At 36.3% G+C, this 6,077-nt stretch overlaps 1 protein-coding gene across 1 annotated transcript in view; it reads right to left on the bottom strand.

Moving 5' to 3' along the window:
* The window catches only part of LOC146472447 (ras-related protein Rab-5B-like), a 16,916-nt gene extending 12,359 nt beyond the window's left edge, over positions 1-4,557 (bottom strand). The window contains exon 1 of the mRNA XM_085119806.1: positions 4,434-4,557. The gene's annotated coding sequence lies outside the window, so the exon portion shown is untranslated. The remainder of the gene's footprint in view (positions 1-4,433) is intronic.
* Between the last annotated feature and the right edge of the window lie 1,520 nt (positions 4,558-6,077).

Here is a 6,077-nt window from a genome sequence, read left to right as displayed (position 1 = left end):
GCCGCACTTAACTGCAAGATCGAATATAAAGCAAAGCGGTCAAGAATTACCTGTGAAGGATATGATAAAATTACCAAAAAAACTTGAAAATATGCGACTTTTGTCAAAAAATATAATTATAATGAAGGCTTGTCAATTTGTCCAAATTTTCTTCAATAACTTTTGCCTGTTTAATGTTAATTTATCTGTTCAGATTAATTATCCAAAGGGCAACGACAAAAAAATTAACGGTTATAAAATGAGTTCATGGATGTTGATTCTTGAGTATTATAAAGTGATAAAAGTTATAGGTTAACGCTTTTCGTGGCTTTTCATGGCCTATCTTGAATTTAGGTGAAAACCGTTGGAATTCGAAGTTGCATCATTCTTCAGGTTTTCTGCGTGACTGATATTTACGCCAAGGGTTTTCAGCCAATCACGAGCCCTGTAATATATTCAGAAATACATTAACGTAATTCATGCATTGGGTTCGGCTCATGTGAAGATCGGCGTTTGACCCAAAGTCGATATTCAGCCGTTCTTCACGCCTGAACCACGCGTGAAGAACGGCTCAGCCGATCCAAATAAAATTACCCGAACTTAACTGGGTCAAACGCCGAACTTCACAAGAACTCAACTCATGTTAATTAGTTGAATTGAGTTCGGCCCATGTGAAGTACGGCATTTAACCCGGGCCTCAGATTAAATTTAGAAATAAAGTTGACTATGAAAATAAACGAAAAAATGGAACAATATTTCAGTGTCATCTTGGCACCATTATCAAGTTAAGAAAGCTTGATTGCTTAATCTTTGAAATGCACTTAAATTAATCTTGAGGAAAATAAAGGTTGTTGTTGTTGTTGTTGCTGTGGATCCGCAAGAAGAAACCGAGTCTAAACACCCAGTCATACTCCATTTCGTTATTACTTTCATTCATGTCCATACTTTATAACACCTCACTAAAATGAACACCCGACAGTTACTTTTAGTCTTAATTCAACTTATTCTATTTCATAAATTTACTTTCTGTATAAATTAGCTTTTCTGATACATTCTTTACTTGATAATGGTGCCAAGTTAACACCGAAACGTTGTTCAGTTTTTTCGCTTATTTTTATAGTCAACCCTAGTGTTGTACAGGAAAATACGCCACTTGTTAAAACTCATACGAGACTACATCTAGGACCCAAGTGGCGTATTTTCCATGTCCTCACTAGTGAGGATATTGATGACGTCATTTCCCACTTTTCACCGTTGTTTGTGCAAACAATGGGTGAAAAATGACGAATGATCATGAACTTCACTGAAGCTTACATAAAATTCTTTCTCTGAGAAACAGGAAAATGCTAACATGAAGAAGAAAACTTCATATTATTCAAGGCATCTCTTGCAAGTGAAGAAGAAAGGAGAGAAATAAAAGAAATTCCAGCCGCTGAGCTGCAAGAATTTGTGATAAAGTTTGTCCTTGGTTTTTTCTGGTTTGTTTTTGTCTACATAATAAAAAGAAAATTACACAGTGGTGTGAAGATATGAATTTAATATTTTACTACTCTAAAATAAAATTCATTTCTTTGTGCTGAAACATTATATCCTCTCTATACAATTTAGTACCCACTGGGATTTTCAGAACTAAATAACCTCCATTTGTACTTTTGAAATTACAATAATACAATAGAATCTTGACACCTCAACTCACAGGGCAAATAAACTCAGTGGGTCAAGGCAGATAAAGTGCTTTCACTTTGAGTTGGCAAGAAGTTTGAATTATAGGGACTCAAGTGACCAAGATTCTCTTTTCCACATGAAAATATCAGATTTCCTCAATTTCATAACACAATTTGGGGTTGGCATGACACTTTTAAACATTAGAGTAAATTTGCCAAACCAAATTTCATAAAATGTGTACAATGTAGTTTTGTAAAGATTTGATCTGATAATCAACGATAAAAATAATCAAACAATATTTCAGAAAAGTAATGACAGTTTTTGAGTTCAAAATGATTAGAATAAACAGTCAGATATAGTTTGCCGAAGATTAACATAATAAATAGGTATGCAATGTCACTTTATTCTAATCATTTTGAACTTGAAAATGGTGTCATGAACACTCTGAAAACTTGTTTGCTTTTATCATTGATGTTTTAATAAACCTTTGCATATAAGAATTTGATTTGATTCAAAGAAATAAATTACGATATGAAAAATTCAATTCTTACAAAGAAATGATGGCATGTGGGCAGTAGAAGCCCATCAGCCATCTTTTACATAAGACCACTATAAAATTCAACATTTCTGCTAAGTAATATGACAAATTCATTTCAGTGTCTGCAATCTCTTTTTAACTTAATCTGGTATTTAAAAATCACATGCTAACGGAAATTAAAGTTCACCACTTGCTTATTTTCCGAGTTGATTGCTTTAAACTGATCACATGACATGACAGTGTTTAACTGTTATCAGTGCACAGTCTCCATCCAGCAAAAATACCTGGATGGATAGTACTCGTCCATGAAAAAACCTCCCATTTACTCTTCCAATTCATTGGATTGTTTTTATTGCATTTTTATCCTATACCTTGTTCAATGGTCTTTATTTCTTGGGATTATCGGCTGATGGTTGCCCCTTGGAAATTTGATGTTCTTTAAATTTGCACACAAGCCCTTGAGGCTTCACTTCTTGGGATAGTATTATCTACTGGATAGCAACTTATTCACTGGATAAAGTTACCCACACTGAAAACAACCAGGGCCTAGGGCCCATTTCTTGAAAGTCCTGGTAACTCTCTGGGCCTGATAAGTATATTTTTAAATGTTTTTTCACCAATTACACAGTGATAACAGACATGGTACTTGACCCAGAACTGTAAGTTTTAAAAGTTAAGTATCCAAAGATAACAAAAATTGACTTCTGTTAAGAAACATTCATCACCAAACACACTTATAGGGTCTGGTAAGTTACCGGGACTTTCAAGAAACGGTCCCCTGGTTGGAAATGGCGGGCAAGCAAAGGTTCACACATTTTCACATGTATTGCACTCACGGACAAGTGTGAGATAAATGTACATCGAATCACAAAAAAACAAATATTGGAGTTAATACAGACCATTGATGACCAAATATAAAATTAGTTACTATTATTATTATAATTATTATTATTATTATTATTATTATTATTACTATGATGCTAATACACGCATGGCAAAAAAATTAAATGTGTCTAAATTTGTAAAACATATTCAATATGTATGATTCCATCTACTTGAAACTGGCATCAGGTGAAATAAAGTTGTCCACAGACATTGTAATTCTTTAAGGTAGCATGATGAAGCAAAAAACAAAGGCATTTGAGATCAAGGAAACAGTTCCAAAATTATTCACAGTTGAAACTTTGTTTCAGAACATACATGTAGCATTCTTTGGAATGCTATATAGGAGGTTGGTTGTAAAGATTTAAACATTAATTAAACAACAATACAGTCTATCAAAACTTCAACAAAATTTGAGGAAGATTTGAAATTCTCTGAACGCAAATAACAGTGGACTTCGAGCAGTAAGCAAGTTGAAGGCGTTATTACGAAATACGCAAGATTTTAACACTTCGTTCATTAAACTGTGCAAGTAAGTGGAGGTTACAAAATAACGGCCACGACACACATAAAAAATCGTTTTGCTTAAGACGTTATGTAAGATTAATTTAAATTCAGAAGAAACAAAACAAATATTTTTTGGGCGTAAGCAGAGGAACTACAGTACGAGGTGGATTAAGTTCAGCAGAGTCTTCCAAACTGCGCATTTTCGAGGCACCTTTTCACAAAGAACATCCCTGGTCCAGACAAGACATTAATACTCTGATTCTGTCGGCAATATTGCTCACATTTCTAGGCAAAGATTCTTTAATTTAGATGTAAGAAACACAACATCAATTTTAATCATCGAGAGCTTAAACGATATCGATTGATAGATAAAAACTTGTCACAAAACTAAACATCGTAGAATGAATGCATGACTAACTCTTTCTTTGGGTAGCTTTAACTTAGCATGCAATGATTTCAGCAATATTCTTGGTAGGAAAATACGCAGAAACACAACAATTCATGCATGATCAAATGCAAAGACGTCATACCCTACAAACAAACCTCCAAACGAAGTCAAAACGTTCGCGAATTTCCGGTCCGTTCGACTCAAAACGAAACATTCAGTTTAGCTGTCCCGTTCTACGAGCGTGGAAAAACTTGTCCTTCATCCCTTGCCTAAAGAGATGAAACTATTTGCGAATGACAACAAGGAAATCGTATAACCACCGGGTCGCGAATGTGTCGGGTTCAAATATGGCGACGATTCAAACTACGTAACCCACAAACTTCCTTTCGCTTAAGTTAGCGGCCAAAATACCATCAACTGACATAACCAATACCAAACAACAGCAGAGAACCGCTCAACAAGCGACAAACTAACCTGTAGATGAACTCCTTGGCGGTGAGATTCCAACAATTACGTTAAAATCGCAGATACAACTCGCTAAGTACAAAGTTTCACTTCAGAGCAAGCCCAGAATTACCCGCGTGACTACACGAGCCCTGCCACTCAAGTCCAGGCCACCCCACAGTTTTCAACAGACCATTACGTCATCGTCTTTTTTGAGGCCCAATGCAGATTATTGTCGGGTGCGCCCTCTAAACCTGGCTACAAGTGTAATATAGTGACTGTTTATTGATTGAATACGTGGAAGGGCCAGCAGGCTAGTATCGCGATATATCCGGTATTTCCATAACAGGTGGACAGAGAACAAACGATTTTAGCGTTCAGCTTTATCAACCCGGCCTCGGCCGGCGAGAGCGGGTGAAAAATTAATAAGAAGAGACGAAAAATGGGTCTGATTACAGAGGCTAAATGAAGGCCTCGACCAATAACCGTTCATTATTGTGACTCTTTTCTTTCAACTGTAACGACATGCGGCATTTTGTTTCCATTTGGCAACTTTCAAATTTTCCAGTCAAATGATTCAAGTCCGAGAATGAGCTCTTGAGAGTTGGATATCAGTAAACGGAAAAATATATCTATAAAGATTGCCCCGATATTTCGATTTGGAAAAAAAACCTTCTTCGGGGACTATCCAGGTATGTAAAAGATCCGGCATCCCCCAACATCTTGTTGCCGTGGTCTTGCCAAATTTTGAGTTTTGAAATAAGCTCTTGGCTTATGATTTTTTTTTTCTGTGAAACGGAGGGTTTGGGTATTTTGGTAGGTGACGGAGTTCACTTTTGGCCTGTAGATTTTTTAATGGCATCCGGCACGAGTTTGAATCTTACGGGAAAATAATATATAGAGAGAGAAGGCAAAAATAAAACCAACTATACTCATTCTTAAGCCGCCGTTACACTTTGAAACGTTTAGCTAAAATTTGTGTGTAACGGCGCTGCGAAACAAATTTCAGCAGGGGTTGCACCGTGTAACATGGTTGGTTTCGTGAAACTTTTTCGAACTTCCGTTGCGAGACAAGTTTCACGAAAAGTAGAACCGAGAATCTGTCTCTATGGAATGCCTTTTACCATTTCAAATAATTAGTCTTTGACGAAAAGGAATGGGAAAAAACAAAAGAAAAAACAGGGGCACCCAACGGATCGTTTCTTTAAATTATCTGTTCGGAAGGTCCATAATCCCCTACAATTTTCTGAGCGGAATTTTCACCTCGAACTTTTGTGATATGGAAAATTTAAGGCCTAATGTTTTCGGATTGATAAAAATGTCGTTTCGGGTACCGAAAAAAGGTCAGCTAAGATTTTCGGAAAGGAAATAAGACCTAAGGTTTTCGGGAAATGGACAAAAATGCCCTAGTAATTTCGAAAAGACTGAAGTTCCCCTAGAATGACCAAACAAATAAAAATATACAGAGCTTCAGATAGCCTAAAATAGCGTTTCAAAGGATCTGAGAGAAAACTGTCGTTGGGTGCCCCTGAAAAAAGGGAAGTAGGTAAATAGAAAGTGTACTGGGCTACCTGGTTGTTTACCCGGTAATCTGGATGTAAATCCCGATTTGCGGTGAAAATTTCAATTTCCCGTTCTATCTCTGAGTAAACCAACCTCACATTTTTTGGTTTA

Source organism: Pavona decussata, unplaced genomic scaffold, assembly GCF_977016875.1.
Source record: "Pavona decussata unplaced genomic scaffold, jaPavDecu1.1 SCAFFOLD_100, whole genome shotgun sequence".
In the NCBI taxonomy this organism is placed as follows: domain Eukaryota; kingdom Metazoa; phylum Cnidaria; class Anthozoa; order Scleractinia; family Agariciidae; genus Pavona; species Pavona decussata.
Note: the sequence above shows the minus strand (reverse complement) of the source record. Positions and strands in the feature narration are given on the sequence as shown.